General features: G+C 44.8%; 1 protein-coding gene across 1 annotated transcript in view; it reads left to right on the top strand.

Annotated features, from left to right (window-relative positions):
- The first annotated feature begins 9777 nt into the window (after positions 1 to 9777).
- LPIN3 (lipin 3) overlaps positions 9778 to 21267 on the top strand; it is a 42253-nt gene continuing 30763 nt past the window's right edge. The window contains exon 1 of the mRNA XM_047747027.1: positions 9778 to 9906. The gene's annotated coding sequence lies outside the window, so the exon portion shown is untranslated. The remainder of the gene's footprint in view (positions 9907 to 21267) is intronic.

Here is a 21267-nt window from a genome sequence, read left to right on the forward strand (position 1 = left end):
GGTATGTTTTCAGCTTCCTAGAAAATTAAGTGTTGAATTGACAGGGCAAGGAGAAGAGGGGAAAATTCAGTCTTATATGGGAAAGGAAAAACTGACCACAAGGTCTCAGACCTAACAATGACCATGTGCAAGGGTGGCACAGTGGTCCAGTTGTAGCTAACCTATCATGGCAAGAAATGAGCTTGCCAAAGAAGGATTCACCCAAATGGACATATGTCAGCCAAAGAGCCTTCACTCTGGCACAAACATGTAGCTTTGAGGCAGGCCAACCCCAGAAACAAGGCACGCAGAGGCCCAGAACAGGTAGACCCACTCTGTAAAACCCTCTGTGATTACCCATGCTAGAACAAGGGAGAATGAGAAGAAGATGGCCTCCTTCCGTTTATCATGGCCCCAGCCCATAGGGCTCTCCTGCCCTCACTGCCAACCACTCCCAAGAAAGACACTCAGAAATGAGATGGTGAGTATTCAAGAGGTCTCCTAACATGGCTGACTATTCCTTTCCTATAAAGGCCTCACCAGCCTCATTTAGAGTTCCTTCTTCCCTCAAATCCTAAACCGTAGACCTAAACATATACCTTCCATTATCACTGGTTATCTGGTTTTCTGTTCACCATAACACTGGATTTCCAATTCTTTGGGAATTTGAGACATCCACTATGATCCCAAGATTATTTTTTTTAAAGATTTTATTTATTTATTTGGCAGACAGAGATCACAAGTAGGCAGAGAGGCAGGTAGAGAGAAAGAGGGGAAGCAGGCTCCCCGCTGAGCAGAGAGCCCGATGCGGGGCTTGATCCCAGGACCCTGGAATCATGACCTGAGCCAAAGGCAGAGGCTTTAACCCACTGAGCCACCCAGGTGCCCTTTTTTTTTTTTTTTAAGATTTTATTTATTTATTTGACAGAGAGAGATCACAAGTAGGCAGAGAGGCAGGCAGAGAGAGAGAGAGGAGGAAACAGGCTCCCCGCTGAGCAGAGAGCCCGATGCGGGGCTTGATCCCAGGACCCTGGAATCATGACCTGAGCTGAAGGCAGAGGCTTTAACCTACTGAGCCACCCAGGCACCCCATGCCCCTTAAGGGCTTCCATAAAAGCCCTTCTCCATCATACATTCCTAAATACTTTATACTTAATTACAAAGACCAGTTACCCAAAATAATTAAGGAGTGAGGCATTCTGGATGAGTACAAGTTAATTCAGTAAGCACCAACGTATCTCTGTAGTCTAGCTAAAATAAATGATGTCTTAGTAAACAGGGACTATCACATAAAACAGTTCCAAATGTTACCAAATCTTCAAGATCCTGTGTGAATAAAATACTCTCTGAAAGCGCCCTGCCGTCCCCTCTCTCCACTTCTACTCACCGCCGGAAATAGCCTCTCTTTAGTCTGCGAGCCTACATTTTGATTCTACCTCCTTGCAGCATGCAGCAGAGTCTGCTTCAGGTCAGAGATGTAAATGCGTCCTGTCTAACTCTTACAAAATGTTTGAAAACAAAGACCTTTTTTAACCCTTTGCTGCCTAGTTCACAGTAGGCATACAAACACTTCATGAACCGAGTACATTTAGTGGTTGAAAATTATAAAGAGCACCAAAATACAGCAGAGCCTTCGTAATACAGCATAATACAACAGAATCCAGGGGTTCCTGAGCTGTGTAGGGCAGTTAAGTATGATATTAAAATACTATCATGAAAATATTCATTGGCATCTGTTCAGTATTTCTCAGCTTTAGAAGATGTTTTCCTAACAGGGCAAAATATTCTGAATTTCTGTGTTCTTTTTTAAAGTGGAATTACTTTTTTTTAAAAAAATCTCAACTTGCAAAAGGAAAGTTCTGGTTGAACTGGCATTACTAAACTTCCATTGCCACGTTTTCTGGGTTTCAAGATGTGCATTCAGGTGGTGCCCTGCAGTTCACCAAGGAGATGAGGCAGTAAGTGGAAGGATGTAGTAAGTGCCAGGAGTATAACCAAGATGCTGTGCCACGTTTGGCGCCCAGCTCAGCGGTTTGAGAGCCAGGCTCGTCAGCACCAGCCGTGCTCAAAGGAAATAAGAAATGGAACACATGATAGAGCAAATCGAGTTTTAGGCTTGAGGTCCATAGCAACCACTTCTAGCAAGGCTGACAGCATTCTTTTCCTTCAGCTTTAGTGTTTGGGTATGACAAACCAGGCTGGAAGTGAAGTTTAAATATTCTAAACACTGCAACTCAAACTCAAACCTCCTTACTAGCAACAGGGGATTCTAAATAGTCAGCCAAGAATGACTAACTCTAAGCTCCCTCCCAGCAGCTATTCTTTTGCAGGAGTCCTCTTTCTTGTCATGAAAAGGAACAGAATTTTCTTGGTGAAAAAACAGAGAAGGGGGTGGGGGGAGTAGGGCTGCCGCCATGGTGATATTAAGTATCTAACCATGTATACCGCCCCTTGGGAATAATCACCGCTCTTGTCTTTAGCTTGTCAAGGAGTAAATGTTTTAGTCCCACACCTTCAGAGACAGAAATGTGTCACGTAAGTTAATTAGAAGGGTAACTGAAGCACTACAACACTCCAGCTTAGGACAGAAAGCATTCAAAGTTGTATTACTTCAGCCTCATAACCTGACCTCTTCCCATTGAACAGGACAATTATGATTAGTTAACGTATTAGGGAACAACTGAGGCAATGAATGTCCCCACACTGCTGTCCATTGAATTATTTCATACAGCGTTTCCAGCTCTGTCATCACCAGCTTCTCTCCTTGCTGTGGTCAACGTGTTCACCTCTAAAGGTGGGTCCCTTAATTCACCGCTTCTGATATCAGACAGACCTGGAAAGCTAAGCTATTTAGAGTCATGGGCCAAGGCTCATGCCTTCCAGCCTCATCTCCTTCATACCCACGCAGTCAGTTTCCAGACCCCATGATCTTAAATACTATAGCTGTGTTCCCCAAACTTGCCTAATTATAAAGAATTACCAGGTATGTGTGTGGCAGTGGGAGAGTTTAAAATATACATTCTCAGTCTCCTCTCCTATAAACTCGAATCCAGTGGCCCTGGGAGAGGGCCCTGACATCTGTATTTTTAACACACGGCCTCAGATGATTTTCATGACCAAGCTTAGAAACACACACAACATGTCACGGGTGCTGCCCACTTGAATGGGGGATTCCTTCTGAAGCATAATGAACCTGGGCCAAGGCCAACTCCTTCTAGAAAGACCCTGCAACCAATAAAGTTGAAAGGTCTTTGCTCTTCCACTGTCCTCAGGCAAAACCCCCTCATCTTCTGAGGCTCCTGCAGGGTGGTCATGCCTCTTCTCTTGCTGGTACTTCATTCACTGAAGACTTGGCACACTTTCTTCTCTCCATCCCAGATGCCTACCATCCCCGGGATGGGTTTTCTGACCACATGGATGACCCAAACAACTCTCCAGTCTCTCGGTTACTTGACCTCCTTGATGTCACTCATCTTCATTGAATTCACTTCATTTTAGCCATCGTGCCTGTGGCAAAACCTAGGAGCCCTTCATGTCCAATAATTAACTGCTCCAGCTCTAAAATCTTCCACTCACATGTCCCTGTATAACCATGTCCTCCCATTACTCTATCACTCCAATCAATACAAACACACACTCCTTGACTTCATCAACACCTCTGGTCCTTTTCTCCTCCTCACCCAGCCTAAAAACCCTTACCTGTCATGTTAAGCACTCCCTGGCCAATACCCAGATCCTCTGTCCCACCAATCTTCTGCCAGCAAACCTCAGCCCTGGCTCAACCCAACCATATGCCTTCCATGCTCCCAAAACCTGGCAGCTGAATGGTACTGATACCCCAATCCACCCATGGTCTCCGACCTCAACAGAGCCCTGCATACTGTCAGGAAATCATGGACATTGCCCTAAATTCACTCTTCCTGACCTCAGTTATATGTCAAATCTCCTTCTTCTCCCGTTGACCTCTTCTCACTTAGTCTTAGCAGACAACCTCACCCTCTACCTCACAGGGTTGTTGGAAATGACCAAACGAGCACTTCATCCTAAGCAAACCCACCAGAAAATTCAACTGTGCCCCAATATATTTTTTTAATTTTTTATTTATTTTAGAGGGGGGGTGAGGGGCAGATGGAGAGAGAGAATCCCAAGCAAACTCATGCTAAGCCTGATGCCAGGCTCAATCCCACGACCCTGAGGATGGTGACCTAAGCCGAAATTAAGAGTCTGCTGCTTACCTAACTGAGCCACCCAAGCTCCCCTGGTGAGTATCTCTCTGATGAAAGAGAAAAAAACAGACAGACTCTCAAAAATGGCCAGCCTCTCAAAAGACCTATCCTGAGAACCTGAGAATCTTTAAGATGAAAAGGAGTTTAAAAAGAAGAAGACTATCTTACCTCAAGCATTTAACAAGTATGAATCTAAACATAAAGTTGTCATATATCACTAGAATGATTATAAATCACATGCCAAATAGTGAATTCCCTGGTCATTTTTATAAATTCAAAGCCAGAATCAGTGAAACAATACTCTTAGTTATGCTCTTTCACTCTTACCCAAATTCGAATTTGTTGATGGGGCTACAAGTCTTTTCCTGAGGGTATTTTCCCCTCCTTATAACATTAATAGCCAACATTCACTGTTTTTTGTGTATAATTATGTTACTCACCATGACCCTGTGAGATAAGAACTATTATTTTTCTCCATTTACAGCTGAAAAAACAGACTTAGACATGTTAAGTAATTTGCCCACAGGCTTACGGTTAGAAAGCAGCAAAGGCAAAATTAAAACAGAACTCAAACTCATCTATGTGCTTTGGCATAGTGATTTTTAACAGCAATTTCCCAGGAAACGCAACACCCTAATCCAATTTTTATACTCCCGTGTATGCTCAGAACCCTCAAACATTACTATTATGGCCTATTTCACATTCATTCATCCCTGCATTCACATCAGAAGGCAGTAATGAATACGAGGAAAGTTTCTACAGTCAGATCACATAGATTCAAATCCTAGCTCCACCACTTTCTCAGCTGCGTAACTATAAAATTTATTCCTCTAATCTCATTTTTTCCAACTAGGATGCAGAAATGATAGCGTAATAATCACAGTCACCTTTGTCAGTTCTCCCAAAGATTTAAAGATAATACATGATTAAAAAAAAAAATACATGATTGCACTTAGCACTGGACCTGACACACAGTAAGTCTCCAAAAACATTAGCTGTTATTGAAACTAGTATTCGAGGGGCGCCCGGGTGACTCAGTAGGTTAAGCCTCTGCCTTAGGCTCAGGTCATGATCTCAGGGTCCTGGGATCGAGCCCCACATTGGGCTCTCTGCTCAGAGAGGAGCCTGTTTCCCTTCCCCTCTCTGCCTGCCTCTCTGCCTACTTGTGATCTCTCTTTGCCAAAAAAATAAATAAAATCGGGGCGCCTGGGTGGCTCAGCGGGTTAAAGCCTCTGCCTTCGGCTCAGGTCATGATCCCAGGGTCCTGGGATTGAGCCCCACATCGGGCTCTCTGCTCAGCAGGGAGCCTGCTTCCTCCTCTCTCTCTGCCTGCCTCTCTGCCTGTTTGTGATCTCTGTCTGTCATATAAATAAATAAAATCTTTGAAGAAATAAATAAATAAATAAATAAAATCTTTAAAAAACAACAACAACAACACCTAGTATTCAAAAGGTATTGAGGACCCGCACCCTTTGGATTCAAGGCAAGAGCATTGGGTGCCAGGACTGCACCATAAACAGGCCAAGGCTTTCTCTGCCCTCGTAGGTCTTGCAGTGTCCTGGGAGAGCAGACAAAAAAGAAGGAAACATATCAATGAGATACTTAGAATTTTGGTGAAGCACTAAGCGGAAATGCACCAGTACTAAGGGGGACAACAGGGAGGAAGCTACCAAGTAAGGGGTATTCAGAAAAGGCCCCTCCAAGGAGGGACATTTTAGCTGAAAGCAAATGTGGGAAAAGGATCTTTAGGAGAAGAATAGGGGAAGGGTGCCAAGGAAGAGAGAAGGCCCTGTACAGAAGAGGAGGAGAGCTGGCACATTAGAGGAACTGACAGTTCCAACCCGAAAGAATGGCTGAGCAAGTAGCAGAGGTTGGAGAGGGAGAGACAGAGGCCGAGCACCTCAGATTAAGAAGTGTCGGTGTGGGTCTAAGTGCAGTGGGGTGGGGAGGGAGAGGCGGGCGGGGGGGATAACATGACCTGGTTTGCTTTTAGTAGCATCACTCCAACCACAATGGGAACGAACAGGGGTTAGAAGAAGGGAGGAGCAGGCCAGAGCAGAAGCTGGGAGACCAAGTACAGGTAGAGGCAGTCACCCAGCTGAGAGGACGGCAGCCGGATTAGGAGGACGGAGGGAAGGCAGGAGTTGAGGTATTCTGAGCCCCGGCCAACAGGCTGTGCTGATGGGTTGGATGTGGGGTGAAGAATCAGGAAGAATCGAAGACAACTTTCAGGTGTTTGGCTTGAACAATGGGAGGACAGTAAGGACAAAGACAGGGAAGGCAGGGGGTGAAGAAGGCTGGAGAGAGGGGAGACAGGAGTCCAGAATGAGGGCTATACATCTGGAGGGTGGAGAGGGAGATACTTGGGGCATATGAGGTTTGAGATGACAGCGGGGCAGCAAGTAGAGACAGCAGGAAGGCTATGGGTAAAAATGCAAGACTAGCATGAGAGAAAGGTCCAGGAGGGGGTCTAACCAAGGGAAGCGGGGGCTAGCATCCAAAGGGTATTAAAGTCCTGGGAATGGATGAGATCATTTAGGGAGAGAATATGATGACAGAAGGGAGGTAGCCAAATGACAAAAGAGAAGAAATAATAAGAAACCAGACTGGTGTGTGCCTGGGTGGCTCAGTCAGTTAAACGTCTGCCTTTGGCTCAGGTCACGATCTCAGGGTCCTGGAAAAGAGCCCTGGATCGGGCACCCTGCTCAGTCGGGGACTTTTCTTCTCCCTTTTCTGCTCCCCCTGCTTGTGCTCTTGCTCTGTCTCTCTGTCAAATAAATAAAATAAAAATCTTTTTAAAAAAATGAAAGAAAAGAAAGCAGGTTGGTAATCTAAAACTGAGCATGATTGCCGGTCAAGCAGCCCACGCACAAACACACAGAACTGCCCCAACTCTGTGCTCGATAAAGGCCTAAGAAACAAGTAAAAATAAATTCTTAATGCGTTCCTTTAAAGTTTAAAAGAAAACTTTCATTTAGAATTTTTCCCCAAGTTCTTGTATATTTGAGGCATAAGAAAAAAACATTTTTGAAGGTCTCTGGATTGTATACAAAGGAATCCTTTTCCTTATGAGCAAAAAACAAGGATTTTTTTTTTCAAAAACTAGCCTAATTGGAATTCAAGCTTTTAAAAAGGCTTACATTCATGCCATTTCCTTTCTGTAAAAATTCTATCCCAAGATACAATTTTCCCCATCCTTATAATGAAAATGCAATTATGTTTTACCACAGATATCATTTCATACTGAAAGATGAAACTGTTACTTTCAAACCGTTCAAGAGTCACATGAGAGATGTAAAATGCTCAGAGATCAAGGATTTATTTTAAAATGTTGAGGGGAAAAAAAAAACTTAAGTATACCTGTGAGGCCATCCAAAAACTGATAAGGAGTTGAAAAGGATAGAACTGCCAGGAAAATAAGTAAATATAACAGCTACTCCTCAAATGAAAACACATTAAAGCTGTAATTATATCTCTGGGTATCTGTTGACACAAAAAAACTCACTATGCTCTTGAGGCTTGTACTATCACTAAGAACTACCGAATTGAAATCACAGCTGTAAACATAACCGGATACTTTATACTTTTCGAAGATTTCCAATGTGACACAAGGGATAACGCATACAAAAAAGAGCCAGTAACAACTGCCAAAAATGTTTCTTCCCTCTATTGTTCAAGTTAGATCAAGACTATAACTCTAAGATTATAAGCCTCACTTGTAAAATTCTTCTCAGATACGTAAAGGAAAGGACTATCTTGACTTCTAACGGATAGTTGCCCCACTCCAGGATAGACCTATCTAAAAGCCTAGGAGGCTACAGGAAGGTGATAAGAATGGTCAGATAACGAGCATTCATACACTCACTCATTCAACAAATATTAAGCAGCTATAATGTGTGAGGTGCTGTTTTGAGCCCTGAGGACACATCAGTGGAAAAGTCTCACATTTCTGGGTGAATGGGGGAAAAGAGACATAAACCAACAAATAAATATGTACACACCAGTGGGAGTAAGTGCTATGAAGAAAAGTAAGGTTAAGGAGGGTTAAGGAGAATAGGGGAATGGGGTGTATTTTACACAGAAGGGTCAGGAAAGCCTAATAAAGTTACATCTGAACAGAGACCTGAGCCAAGAACCATGATATCCAAGGAACAGAGTTCTAGGCAGAAGGAATAGAAAATGCAAAAGCACTGAGGCTGGCATATGCTTAAAGTTTTAAAGGAATAGCAAAGAGATGAGTTTGGCAAAACTGGAAGTGAGAACAGGGAGGTAACCTAGTTAGCCAGGGCAAGGACTTCATATTTTACTTTAAAATGAGAAGCTACTGGAGCGCTCTAAGCAGAGGATCCAATTTATTTTTTTAAAGTATCACAAAGGGAACACAAGTTCTTACTCATACACAGGTTTTATGAGTAATAAATAGGTCCAATACATACCTACAGAAGAGGAGACACCACCTCCAGCTTCAGAGTATTTTAAAGTTGCAAATCAGATTAAGCAAAGAATTATGTATAATCACCACTGAATCCCTACATCCATCCTCCTCCTCTCGTGCCTTTATGTATGAGGCATACATAATCTGTAAGATTATACATAATCTAATTATAAGTAGGAAAAAAGCAAATGATAAAACAATCAACTAGTATAGTAGCATTTTTGTAAGAAAAAAATACTTATGCAGAGGAACAACAGACTAAAAGGATAAATACCTAACTGTGGTTTCCTATCCTTTATGGGATTACGATTTTTTTCCCAAGTCTTTTTTTTTCTAGTTTAATGCTTTAAACGTGAGTTACTTTTGTAATTTTTAATGTTGTCTTAAAAAAAAAAAAAACACCTCCTACCAGGAGACTGCTCTAGTCTGAAACCATACTTAAATATGAAAACAAAACACAGAGAACATTTTCTGCAAAAATTACCCCATTTCCACGCAATGTTTGCCCGTTTACAAAGCAGTGCACAAATCAAGCTCGGCTCCACGTATCAAGGTCACAAAACCAACTTGGTTAATATGTTTATCATTACATAGTAGCTCTGTCCTCTACAGCTACTTTGATACCATCTTTCCAAGGCAGCAATAGAAGGGCCCTTTCATTAATTTCCTAAGACTCTTTGATACTACTTTGCTGCTTCTGGATTTTTCCACTGTATGTCTCTTAGAAACAAATTAAGCCCGAATAAGTTGTTCCAGCTAATGAAGTGCGCGTTTGGCTCTTTCCCCGTGGTTGAGGACAATCCGGCAAAATACCAATTGTTTCAGGACGCGTTTTCTCTTGGTTTCTAAATACCGCGATGCCAAGTTTACTACAAATAAAGAACGTCAACACAACAACGCACAAGAACACGGATACATGGAAACTACTGTCGCCCCTTTTTAAACCGAAGATGTGTGGAGTCTCCTGAATAAATACTATGTGTTCACATGACACAGATAAAAACAGAAAGGAGTGTGCCCTCCCCTCCTCCTCTACCTAACCTCTCCTCCCCACCACAGAACAGTTTCTCCCAGGGCACAAGCCCAGGGCAATCGCTGCTCAGAAATGCAAACCACGCAACTCAAAGTGACTCAAGCTCTCAAACACTTTCCACCTAAGCTCCACATCCCACCCGCTCCTCAATCACTTCCGACAGGCTGCTCTGAATGGAAACCCCAAACTGCGCTCACACGCCACTCTCAGCATCCGGGCTCCCCGGGCCCAGGGTGAGTGTTTTCGCGTGGACAAACGGGGGTCCCGGGGTTCAGGGCTCTACTGTACCCCCAAACGGCTGGAGTCCCCGGCTCAGCTGCCTCCTCGGCGGAGCTGGCGCTCTCCACGCCAGGGGCAGGGGCTGCCCCACGCCCGCAGCGGCCCGCGGGAGCCGCAGCGAGGGGCTCCGGGCGGCCCGGAATCCCCGCCCCGCCGCGCGCGCCCCCCCTCGGGGCTCCCGGGCGCCCACGCGGTCCCGCACCGCGCGCTAGGACACGCACCCTCGCGGGGTCGGCCGGGCATCTGCCGGCGCCCCCCTCCCCTCCGTGCCCCCTGGCGCTCCCGTGGCGGCTGCGGCCCGCGGGGTCTACACCGAGCCCCAGGACGCCCGAGCCCCAGGGCTGAGTTGGGGGGGTGCTGACAGATGGGGCGAAGGCGGGGCTTCGGGGGGAAGGGGCGGAGCCTGCGCGCTTGGGGGTGCTGGCGGCTGACAGAAAGACCCGGGGCAGCGGGCGGGAGGGGCTGGCGGCCACCGCGGGCAGAGCCGGGGGGTCAGGCGTGGCGGGAGGCAGCTGGCGCAGACACGGGGGGCTGACAGGCAGAGAGAGACACACACACGGAGACTGACAGTCGCGGGGGCGCGCGGGGCCGGCGGGCCGCGGCGGGCGCTCACCTGGCAGCGGCGGCGGCGGCGGCGCCCGCGGCCAGGCCGCTCTCCCCGCGCTCCGGGCCTCCCTCCCGGCGGGCGGGCGGGCGGCCGGCGCAGGGCCCGCGGAGGCGGCGGCGACGCCGGAGCCTCGGACTGCTGGGCGGCGGGGACGCAGCTGCACCAACCGACTCCGGGCCGCTCGGCTCGGCTCGGCTCGGCCGCACTCGGGGCTGCTCGGCTCCGCTCGGCCCCGCTCGGCTCGGCTGGGGGCGGGGCCCGAGGCCCCCCGCCCAGGTCGCCTCTGGCGCCCGGGGGGGCGGGGCTTTAGTGCGGGCGCGAGCCCCCTGACGTCGCGGGGAGCGGACCTTGCCCCGGACGCATGCGCAGGCGTCGTCCCGCTTTTCCCCGCTAGGAGACTGAAGCGGGCGAAGAAGGAGGGCACAGGGGGCGGATGCTGCGGCCCCAGAGGTTCCCGGCTTTTGTGCTCCATATCCTGGTCTTTATGGAGGACCACCTAAGGAAGGTCACACAAGGCTACTCTTTCGAAAGGATGTAGGCAGGGCAGGGATCCTGGTCCCTGCCCGGGCCCTCTCCCTACGGTCCGGTTTTGCCCAACAAGCATCGCCTGGGAGTTGGTGTTTCTTTCTTCCCACCAATGCTCCACTGCAGTTTTTAGTCTCTTCTGTTTCTAAAGGACAACAACCTCTAATGGCTTTTTAACATTAAATCTTCGGGTACTTGAGAACTTGCAAGCATCAGTCCCCGCAGGTACAATGATGCCGTCCTTTCTTAACAGCTTCCATTGTGTCACCTGTAACACCCAGGATGGGGTTGGGCCTTTCTGTGTTTTTTTTTCGTCACAAGTCGCAGATACCTGTGTTGTCATGGAGCCCAAGTCTATGGCAGATATGCTCAGAAAGTGATCCCCACCTTTAGAATCCGGTGATTAATACACAGCAAGAGCTCTGCAGCCTGACACATCTAGGTTGGCATCCCGGATCTCCATCGTACTGACAGATTAATAATTGGCTGGGTGACTTTGGACGTGCCACTTAATCTTTAATCCAAAAAGAGCAATGAAAATATTAGTAATTAAGCCAGTAGAAGTGATTGAAAGATTTAAATGACAGCACCCATTAAGCTTTCTGCACAGTACCTGGTGTTCAATAAATAAAGCTGACTTGAACATCAGGTTGCATTTTAACCCTCAGATTCTGAAAAACAGTGAACGTATAAAGTATTGAGCAATGTGTCAAACTTGACATGTCCAAAGCCAAACTCTGGAACTGGCCCCTCAATTTGCTCCTTCCAGTCTTCCCCACCTCATTTAAGATCAGTTACATTTGTCTGGTGGCTCTGGCCAAACCTTGAAGTCATAGTTAACTCCTCTTTTCCTATCAACATATCCCACATGTAATCCAATAGCAAATACCTTTAAAATACCCTCCTTTGAGCCTTTGTCACCTTCTCCCTGGAATATTGCAGTAACCTTCTACCTGCTTTCCCTGATTCACTCTGCTCTCAGAGAGCTTGTTCTCAAGAAGCTAGAGGGATTCTGTTAAAACATAAGTCAAAGCATATTTCTGCCCTTCTCTAAAGCCTCCAATGCCTTCCCATCTCACTCAGAGCAAAAATCAAACTCTTTTTGTCAAGGGCCTCCAAGAGTCTATTGTGACCTCCCCCCACCCCACACTCCTCCCCTTCTCTAACTGCCTCTCCTTGCACCCTACCCCTTTACTCCATTCCAGCCACACTAGCCTCCTTCCTATTTCTGAAACATGCAGGCTCACTCCTACCTCAAGACGTTTGCATTTGCTGTTTCATACCCCCAAGGTTTCAGAAAGGCATGTGCCTTTACTCCAAATATCAAAATTTTCAAAAGTAACTGCCTCAGACTCACCTAGACCACTCTACTAAAACATCAAGTCCCACCCTCCCCCATCATTCTCTCTCCCCTCATCCTGCTTTGCTTTTCCTTATAGCCCTTATGACCTTAATATCATCCGTAATGTTCTGAGGGCAGGGCTTGGTGTTGCTCATCTGCAGTATCTGGAAAATGGCCTGGTATGGTGAGGTCCTTGCTATATATTCCTTGAATGAATAAGAGTATATATGGAGGGACGCCTGGGTGGCTTAGTTGGTTAGGCCGCTACCTTCGGCTCAGGTCGTGATCCCAGGGTCCTCGGATTGAGTCCTGCATTGGGCTCCTTGCTCGGCAGGGAGCCTGCTTCTCTCTCTGCCTCTGCCTGCCTCTCTGCCTGCTTGTGTGTACTCTCTCTCTCTGGCAAATAAATAAAATCTTAAAAAAAAAAAAAGAGTATATATGGAACATGTTGCTCAGAGTTAACTTCATTTACTCAACAAACTTTTTGAGCATCTATTCCAATCCAGGTACTGTGGGATGTGGAGGTAAACAAGGCATTCTCCCAAGCACTAAGGAAATCAGAGTTTCAAATGAGAAAGACATATAAAGAAGTACTTTTGGAAGAAATATGGGGCACCTGAGTCGCTCAGCCCATTAAGCGTTTGCTTCAGCTCAGGTCATGATCCCAGCATCCTGGGATCGGCGGGGAGCCTGCTTCTCGGTCTCCTGCTCCCCTTGCTTGTGCACTCTCTGTCAAGTAAATAAAATCCTTAAAATCAATAACAACAACAACAACAACAAAAACCCTTAAAAATGGAAGGGAATCTGTAACACTACATGTATGTGCTACCTGCTTTGGGAAGCAGAGAGAAGGACATAATAAATACAATATAGGAGAGTGTAGAAAGTCCTTCCACGGGAGCTGAGTCTGAAGAATTGAGGGAGGAGGAGAGGACTCCAGGCAGAGAAAACAGCATGTACTCAATAACCAGTTACTGAGTTAGGAATATAACCATTTGGGATCTATGTCACAAATAGTATTTACCCAAGGAGACAAATTATTTTTCTTTAAAAAAAATAAATAAGCAGATTCCAGATGATCGCTATAATGTCATCTGAACCGACTCACATTCTGATGAGCTTTCTGAAGCAGGAAAGAAACTGCCAGAAGTATAGTTGATGCAACAGAATTGCCACCTGACTTTTGTTTTACTGGAATAGGCTACACCTGTGACCCTTTTGTATGTGTGTCAAGGTCCAGAGCCAAAGAACTTGCACCAGTTAGGAGTTTGCTGGTTGCGAGTACCAGTATTCTCCCAGGTCACTTAAAAAAAAGGAGGAGGGATTTATCTTACAGCTTTTTAGGGGTCAAAGGGATGGGTCTCTCAGGCCAGCAAGAACCCAGATGGACTTCTGGATGGATTGGAGCAGAGGGTTACCAGTAAGACTCTCACCACAAGCTTGTTTTCTCTCCTTCCAGGTAATACAATGGAAAAATACATCTACCAACTACTCCTAAGTCCATGATATAATTCCAGCTACGCTAATTTTTTAGTCTCTGTGGGATCTTTCCAAACCCAAGATCTCAGAAAAGAGGCTCTAATTGACCCAACTTGTGTCAGGGGTCCCTTCCCTCCCCCAGAACAATCATGACCAGCTTACAGGTCACGTAGTCCACGAGAAACTCACTTCTGTGGATCAAGACCTCAAAAAAAGAGAATTGCTTTGAGTTGAGGAAATATCTTTTTTTTTTTTAAAGATTTTATTTATTTATTTGACAGACAGGGATCACAAGCAGGCAGAGAGGCAGGCAGAGAGAGGAGGAAGCAGGCTCCCCACGGAGCAGAGAGCCCGATGCGGGGCTCGATCCCAGAACCCCGGGATCATGACCTGAGCCGAAGGCAGAGGCTTTAAACCACTGAGCCACCCAGGCACCCCAAGTTGAGGAAATATCTTAAAAGAAGTCCCTCAAACAACCATGAATTCCACTTAATGGCAAAACACCTGGGAGGCATTTGATAGTCACACAGAAAGTGAGTGCTGAGTTTTCCTGATTTCTGCAGAGTAGGGAGGCTTCTTTTTACATAGCAATCAAAACCATGTTATTCCAAAAAAAAAAAAAATTAAAAATAAAAAAAAATTAAAAAACAAGACCATGTTATTCCTTTCCCAACAAAAAGTGAGCAAAAACTGGGGTGGTCTCCATAAGCCCTCTGTGGTGCATATTCTGCTGGCCTCCTGTGGTAGTGGACATTAATGCTAGCCACCAGACATTTCTGGTGTGTTTTCCAGGCACGTGATAGCATTGTACTTCCTTAGAGTTTTGAGTCAGGGATGGCCACGCCACTTCCTTTGGTCAAATAATGTTTGAATAGATGTACTCCCAGGTCCAAACTTTAAGAGCTAGTAGGCAATTCTGTATACTCTTTTTCCCTCAGCAACAACAGACAACATTGAAGATGGTGATAACTCCATCATTCTGGGTCCTGAAGGGAGGAGACATTAAGTAGTGGTCCCCCAGGGGACTCACAGTACACATGTAGTAGGAGCAAGAAATAAACTTTGCTGTTATAAAAAGACTGGGGCTTGTTTGCTACCACAGCAAAACCTAGTCTATCCCGACAGATACACCTTCTAACATCCAGTCTATCCTACTGGCCATTGTATAGCACGGAGGCAATTTGGATGGGATAGACCCCATTCCCCACATGTGAGTGTGGATTCTCTGCTAAGTCAGTTGACTTAATCCCATCTACCTTGTACTGATTGCTTCAGGAATAGATCTATTACCGAGGCCTACATCTATCAGTATCCAATATTTTCCCCATCACAATAATTGAATAAAATCCTCACTATTTCCTTGGATGTCAGTGAAGGACTATTTGCTGCTGGCAACTATTTTGTGACCATGAAGACAGCCAGCCTAAAGATGAAGCCAACACATGAATAGGAAAAGTCAGAACAAAGAGAAACAGAATTGGAGGGCTGATTAAGGCTTACCTGAACCAACAAAGTCAAGTAAATCAATAAATTTCCCATATTATTGGTTCTCATTTGAGTTGGGTTTTCTAGTCCCCAGAAACATTCCCGCTGTGGCTCTCCTACCATATTCACTGCGTAGTTCTGAGCAGTAGGTAGCACTACAGAATCACAAGGGGGAAAATGTACTTTAAACAATCACAGGAAGAGAAGCTGAAAATTCTGTGATTTACATGCCAGCTCCTTTTCTTTTTTTTTTTTTTCAAAGATTTTATTTATTTATTTGACAGACAGAGATCACAAGTAGGCAGAGAGGCAGGCAGAGAGAGAGGAAGGGAAGCAGGCTTCCTGCTGAGCAGAGAGCCCAATGCGGGACTCGATCCCAGGACCCTGAGATCATGACCTGAGCCAAAGGCAGCGGCTTAACCCACTGAGCCACCCAGGCGCCCGCCAGCTCCTTTTCTAGAACAAGGTATCACAATGCAGGCAGAGCACAGACAAGGAACAGTAACCAGCTGAGAACCAAGGATTCGAAGGAGAAGGATCCTATAAAACCAGGAGAGTGACAGGCCTCCGGCTTAATCAATAGTACATAGTTGGTTTCATACAGAGTGTTCTGTCCCTCTCTGAACATTTCTGTTGCATTTATCAAGTCTGGAGTGAAAGAATCCAGGAGGCAGTTTCATGCAGTAGGTAAGGAGGATTTGACTTTGAAACTACTGGGCTTGAATCCTGTCTCCCCCACTTACTTGCTGTGTGAACTTGAGTAACTTTCTTAAATCCCTAATGTAGTTATGACAATCGAGTGAGATACTTCCTGTTACTATTAACATAGTATGTGATGCATTATAAGGACTCAGTGGGTAAAAAGGATGTCCCATCAATTTTTTTAAGAAATGTTCTGGGACACCTGGGTGGCTTAATCAGTTAAGCATCTGCCTCCAGCTCAGGTCATGATCCTGGGGTCCTGGGATCAAGCCTTGCATCAGGCTCCTTGCTCAGTGGGGAGGCTTCTTCCCCCTGTGCCCCCTCCTCTGCTCATGCTCTCCCTCTCTCTTTCACACACACACACACACACACACATAAATAAAATCTTTAAAAATAAATTTAAAAAAAGAAAGACCTGAATCTAGTTTGCCAACTTGTTGCCTCTTGGCTCTAAAGCCTCCCTTCTTTGGCTTGCCCTGTCATCCTGGAGCTGAATTCTGTAAACATTTCCCTTCTGCCAGTGGCACAATGTTAGGCTCTGTCAGTAGAGAGAAGGTTGGAGAAATTTACAAAAAATAAATAAATAAAATAAAATAAAATAAAAAATCATAAGGGGCTTCCTGGTTCAGAACCTTCCTGATTCTTGTTCCTATGGTTGCCCGTGGTCTAGGGAGACGCAGTGGTGCTCACCCTCTAGTGAGCTGTTCGGCCTGCTTCTGGTCTATAGCCTGTGGCCATCCATCAAACGTCTCCACCGTCCACTGGGCTAAATTCCTGCTCTAACAAGGCCCCAATCTCACCTTGGGGTTGGGGGACAGGCATTTGCTAGTTTGTCCTCTCCTTGGTCACTCTGCCTCAGCCCTAGAGATGGTAGGTCTATAGTTACTATGCCTACATTCTTTGGAGCTCTCTTTTGACCCTTTTAGTTACTGACTATCTTTCACTAGCTAAGAATTCTTCATATTAAAGGTCCCTTATTTAAATTACTGGTGTGGTTTCTGCACCCTGAGTGAGCCCTGTCTGATACCAGTGGCCCCAACTGCCCATTAGACAAATTTCTGGTTTTAAAAACGAACTAATTTGTGGGAACAGGTAGGGGGAGTACAATTGTGTGTATAATATAGTAGTTACAAAGTCATGACTTCATCCTCAAAAGAACACTGTAAGAGACATATAATGGTGTCCTGATGTCAGAGCCAGTCTTCTGCCTGTCCTTATAAATGGGGTTCTGCTGGACCAGCCCAGCCCAGCCCAGCTCAGCCCAGGACCTGAGCCAGACATGACGGGCAGGATCCTAGAGTCACATCTTGATTATAAATATATAGTTTCTGTTGGGTCAGAGAGGGGTTTGAATGTCCATAAAACCTTCCCAGCTCAAGGCACTGTTTGTCCCCACCTACCTCCCTTCCCCCCTCCCCCAAAAGTGTATTGTGCCTTGCCTGGTATTAGGTTCTGAGTATGCAGTCCTGAATAAAACCAGAGACCTTCATGTACCTTACGGTCTAGTAAGTAAGGCAGACATTGGTCAAATAATCAAAAACATAAATCTTACACAGTACATGGTACCATGAGATCCACTAATAGGAGGCTTTGGTTCAAAGATGTTTAAGGAAATAGTTGGTATGAAACCTAAAGGAAAAATAGGGGTTAAATTAGATGTATTAGTCTGCTCAGGCTGCCATAACAAAACACTATAGACCAGGTGGCTTAAACAAGGGAAATAAATTTTCTCACAGTTCTTGAGGCTGGAAATCCAATATCAAAGCCCCAGCCAATTTGGTTTTTGGTGAGAACAATCTTCCTGGTTTGCAGATGGCTGCTTTCTTGCTATGTCCTCATATGACCTTTCCTCAGTATTTGTGCGCAGGAAGAGAGGGAAAATGAGCTCTCTGGTGTCTCTTCCTCCAAGGACGCTAATTCTAGTGGATCAGGACCCTACCCTTATGAGCTCAATTAATGACCCCCTTACTCCAAATACAGCCACACTGGGAGGTTAAGCCTTCAACATATGAATTTTGGGGGCATACATATATTTATTCCATAACAATAGGCAAATAGGGGCAAGAAGAGTACTTCCTATAGAGGGAACAGCACATGCATAGGCCCTGTGGTCATCAAGGATACGTGGTGCTTTAAAAAAAGAAGAAGGAAAATCTATAATGAGGCAGATAATTGGAGGAGATAAGGCTGGAGAGATGGCCAGTAGCCAGATCATGTACAGCCTTGAAGTTCTTGGTAATAACTTAAGTCCTATCCTAAGAGCAATGAGGCTTTACTGAAGTGAACTGAGTAGGGACATTATAGTGAGTGGAGACCAAAAAGGAGGGATCAGAATAAGCCCAGAGAGAACCATAATGAAGCTGTCCAGGGTTATCTAGGCTCAGCCAAGATCACACAAATTGTCACTGGCTAGCCCGGAAGAGTCACTGGCCAGAAAGGTTGCCCAGGACCAGAGAAGAGAACCTGTTTCTGGCCCACTATGACCTATAGGTTCTCTGCGGTCTTGGCTTCTCTCAGCTATAGTCCACCTGGTAGACCCCATGCCTTATACCACATCAGCGAGGACAGACTAGCTCTCTGCCTGGTTCTGTATCCCTAGCCCACACTGGCCCAGGTTGCCTTCCTCCTTTTCCCATACTGGACCACAGAACTAAGATTCAACATGTTAGCCCCTGACAAAGCAGACTGACCAGTAACTGCCCATCCCCTCTCTAGACTCTTCAGTGTGACATTCAAGCCCTGAGCCAACAAAACTCTTTACACTTTACTTTAATCTAGGATCCTGAAGAGCTTTAATTTAAGAGAAGATGTGAACTGGAAGTGATCCATTCCCTTCACAGATGGTTTCAAGTCATCTGAGTGGACTAGATAATGTCAAGCTCTGAATATAGAGCAAAAGGATCCTAAAATGTTAGCCCTCCTAGGACTTAGGGGAGAAAAGTGTCTTTGGGGTGCCTGAGTGTCACAGTCCGTTAAGTGACCCACTCCTGGTTTTGGCTGAGGTCAAGGTCTCAGGGTCGTGAGATTGAACCCCATGTCAGGCTCCCCATTTAGTGCAGAGTCTGTTTCAGATCTTCTCTCTCCCTCTTCCCTCCTGTTCTTGCTCTCTTTCTCAAACAAATAAATACATTTTTTTAAAAAAGAGCATCTCTTTTGAAGAGGTTTATACATTTCTAACCTTAAAGTAGTTTCTATAAACAATTTTTAAAAAGCACTACAATGCCTAATCCACAAAGGCAGCCAGACACATAAGAAGACAAGGCACCCCAAGAGGAAACAAGTAAAACAACAAAGAAGCAGCCTTATGATGACCCCAAATACAAGAAATTATCAGAGACCAAAAAACAGCCAAACACATTACATTCATGGAGATAAAAGCCAAGCTTAGACAAATAAAAATCATGAGATACCACTTCACAATCATCAAGATGGTTATTATCCAAAAAAGAAAAGAAAAAGAAAAAAACAGATGTTGGCGTAGATGCAGAGAAATCGGAACACTTGTGTGTTATTTGTGGGGATGCAAAATAGTGCAGCTGCTGTGGAAAACAGTATGATGGTTCCTCAAAAAATTAAACATAGAACTACCATATGTACCAAAAATTCTACTTCTAGGTTTATATCTAAAAGAACTGAAAGCAGGAACTCGGAACAGACATTTGAACACCCTTGTTCATAACAGCAGCATTCACAATAGCCAAAAGGTAGAAGGAACCCAAATGTCCATTGACAGATGAATGGAAAAACAAAATGTGGTATATATACACACAATAGACTGTTATTCAGCCTTGAGGCTTGGGTGGTTCAGTCAGTGAAGCAGCTGGCTCTTGATTTCAGCTCAGGTCATGATTTCAGGATCGTGAGATTGAGCCTCACATCCTGGCTCTGCACTCAGCAGAAAGTCTACTTCTCTCCTTCTCCTTCTCCCTCTCCCTCTCCCTTTGCTCCTCCCTGAGCTCACACATGCCGGCTCTCTCTCTCCTAAAAAAAAAAAAAATCTTTAAAAATAAGAAAGAATATCATTCAGGCTTAAAAAGGGAGAAATTCTCGGGATGCCTGCGTGGCTCAGTGGGTTAAACACCAATTCTTGTTTTTGGCTCAAGTTGTGATCTCAGGGTTGTGAAATAGGGCCCCAGGTTGGGTTCTGTGGTGGGCGTGGAGCCTGCTTAAGATTCTGTTTCCCTCTCCCTTTTCTCCTCTTCCCACCACATGGGTGCTCTCTCTAAAAAAAGGGGGGGGGGGAATCCTGACGCATGCTACAATATAGATGACCCTTGAGGATATGATGCTACATGTAATAAGCCAGTCACAAAAGAATACTGTATGACCCCATTTACATGAAGCACCTAGAATAGTTAAATTTACAGAGACAGAAAACAGAATGGTAATTGCCAGAGACTGGGAGGAGGAATGAATAGGAAATTATTGTTTAATTACATTTTTTTTAAAGTTTTCAGTGTTGCAAGAAGGAAAACAAAATTTCAGTGTTGCAAGATGAAAAGAGTTCTGGAAACTGGTTGCATAAAAATGTGAATGTACTTAAGACTAGGAAACTACACTTAAAAATAGTTATGATGTCAAATGTTGTGTTTCTTTTACCACAATGTGGAAAAATCTAATGGGAAAGATAAAATAGAATCATAAAAAAATACTTGATCCAAAAGAAGAAAAAAAAAGAGGAAAATGGGAACAAAAACAAGGTAGGACAAAAAGCAGGCAACAGGACTTTAGATGTGAATGGTTTGTCACCCTATCTGTAACTATGTTAAATGTAGGTAGACTAAATAGTCTAACAAAAAGAAAAAGATCAACAGGGAAAATTTAAACAAAATACAAGATTCAACTATATGATGTTTATGACACATTTTAATATGAGGACATATAGATTAAAAGATAAAATACTCTAGCTAAAATTTTAAATAAGAAGTATTACCTATCTTATATAAATTCTCTTAGAAAATAAAGAGAACACTTCCCAACTTATTTTATAAGGTCAGCATCATTGTATCACTAAAACCTGACAAGAACATGTAAGAAAAAATATAGTCCACTATCACTCATGACCATCAATACAACAATCCTAAACAAAATGTTAGCAAATCAAATACAGAACAGATTAAGAGGATAAGGGGCGCCTGGGTGGCTCAGTGGGTTAAAGCCTCTACCTTCGGCTCA

Source organism: Lutra lutra, chromosome 9, assembly GCF_902655055.1.
Source record: "Lutra lutra chromosome 9, mLutLut1.2, whole genome shotgun sequence".
NCBI lineage: Eukaryota > Metazoa > Chordata > Mammalia > Carnivora > Mustelidae > Lutra > Lutra lutra.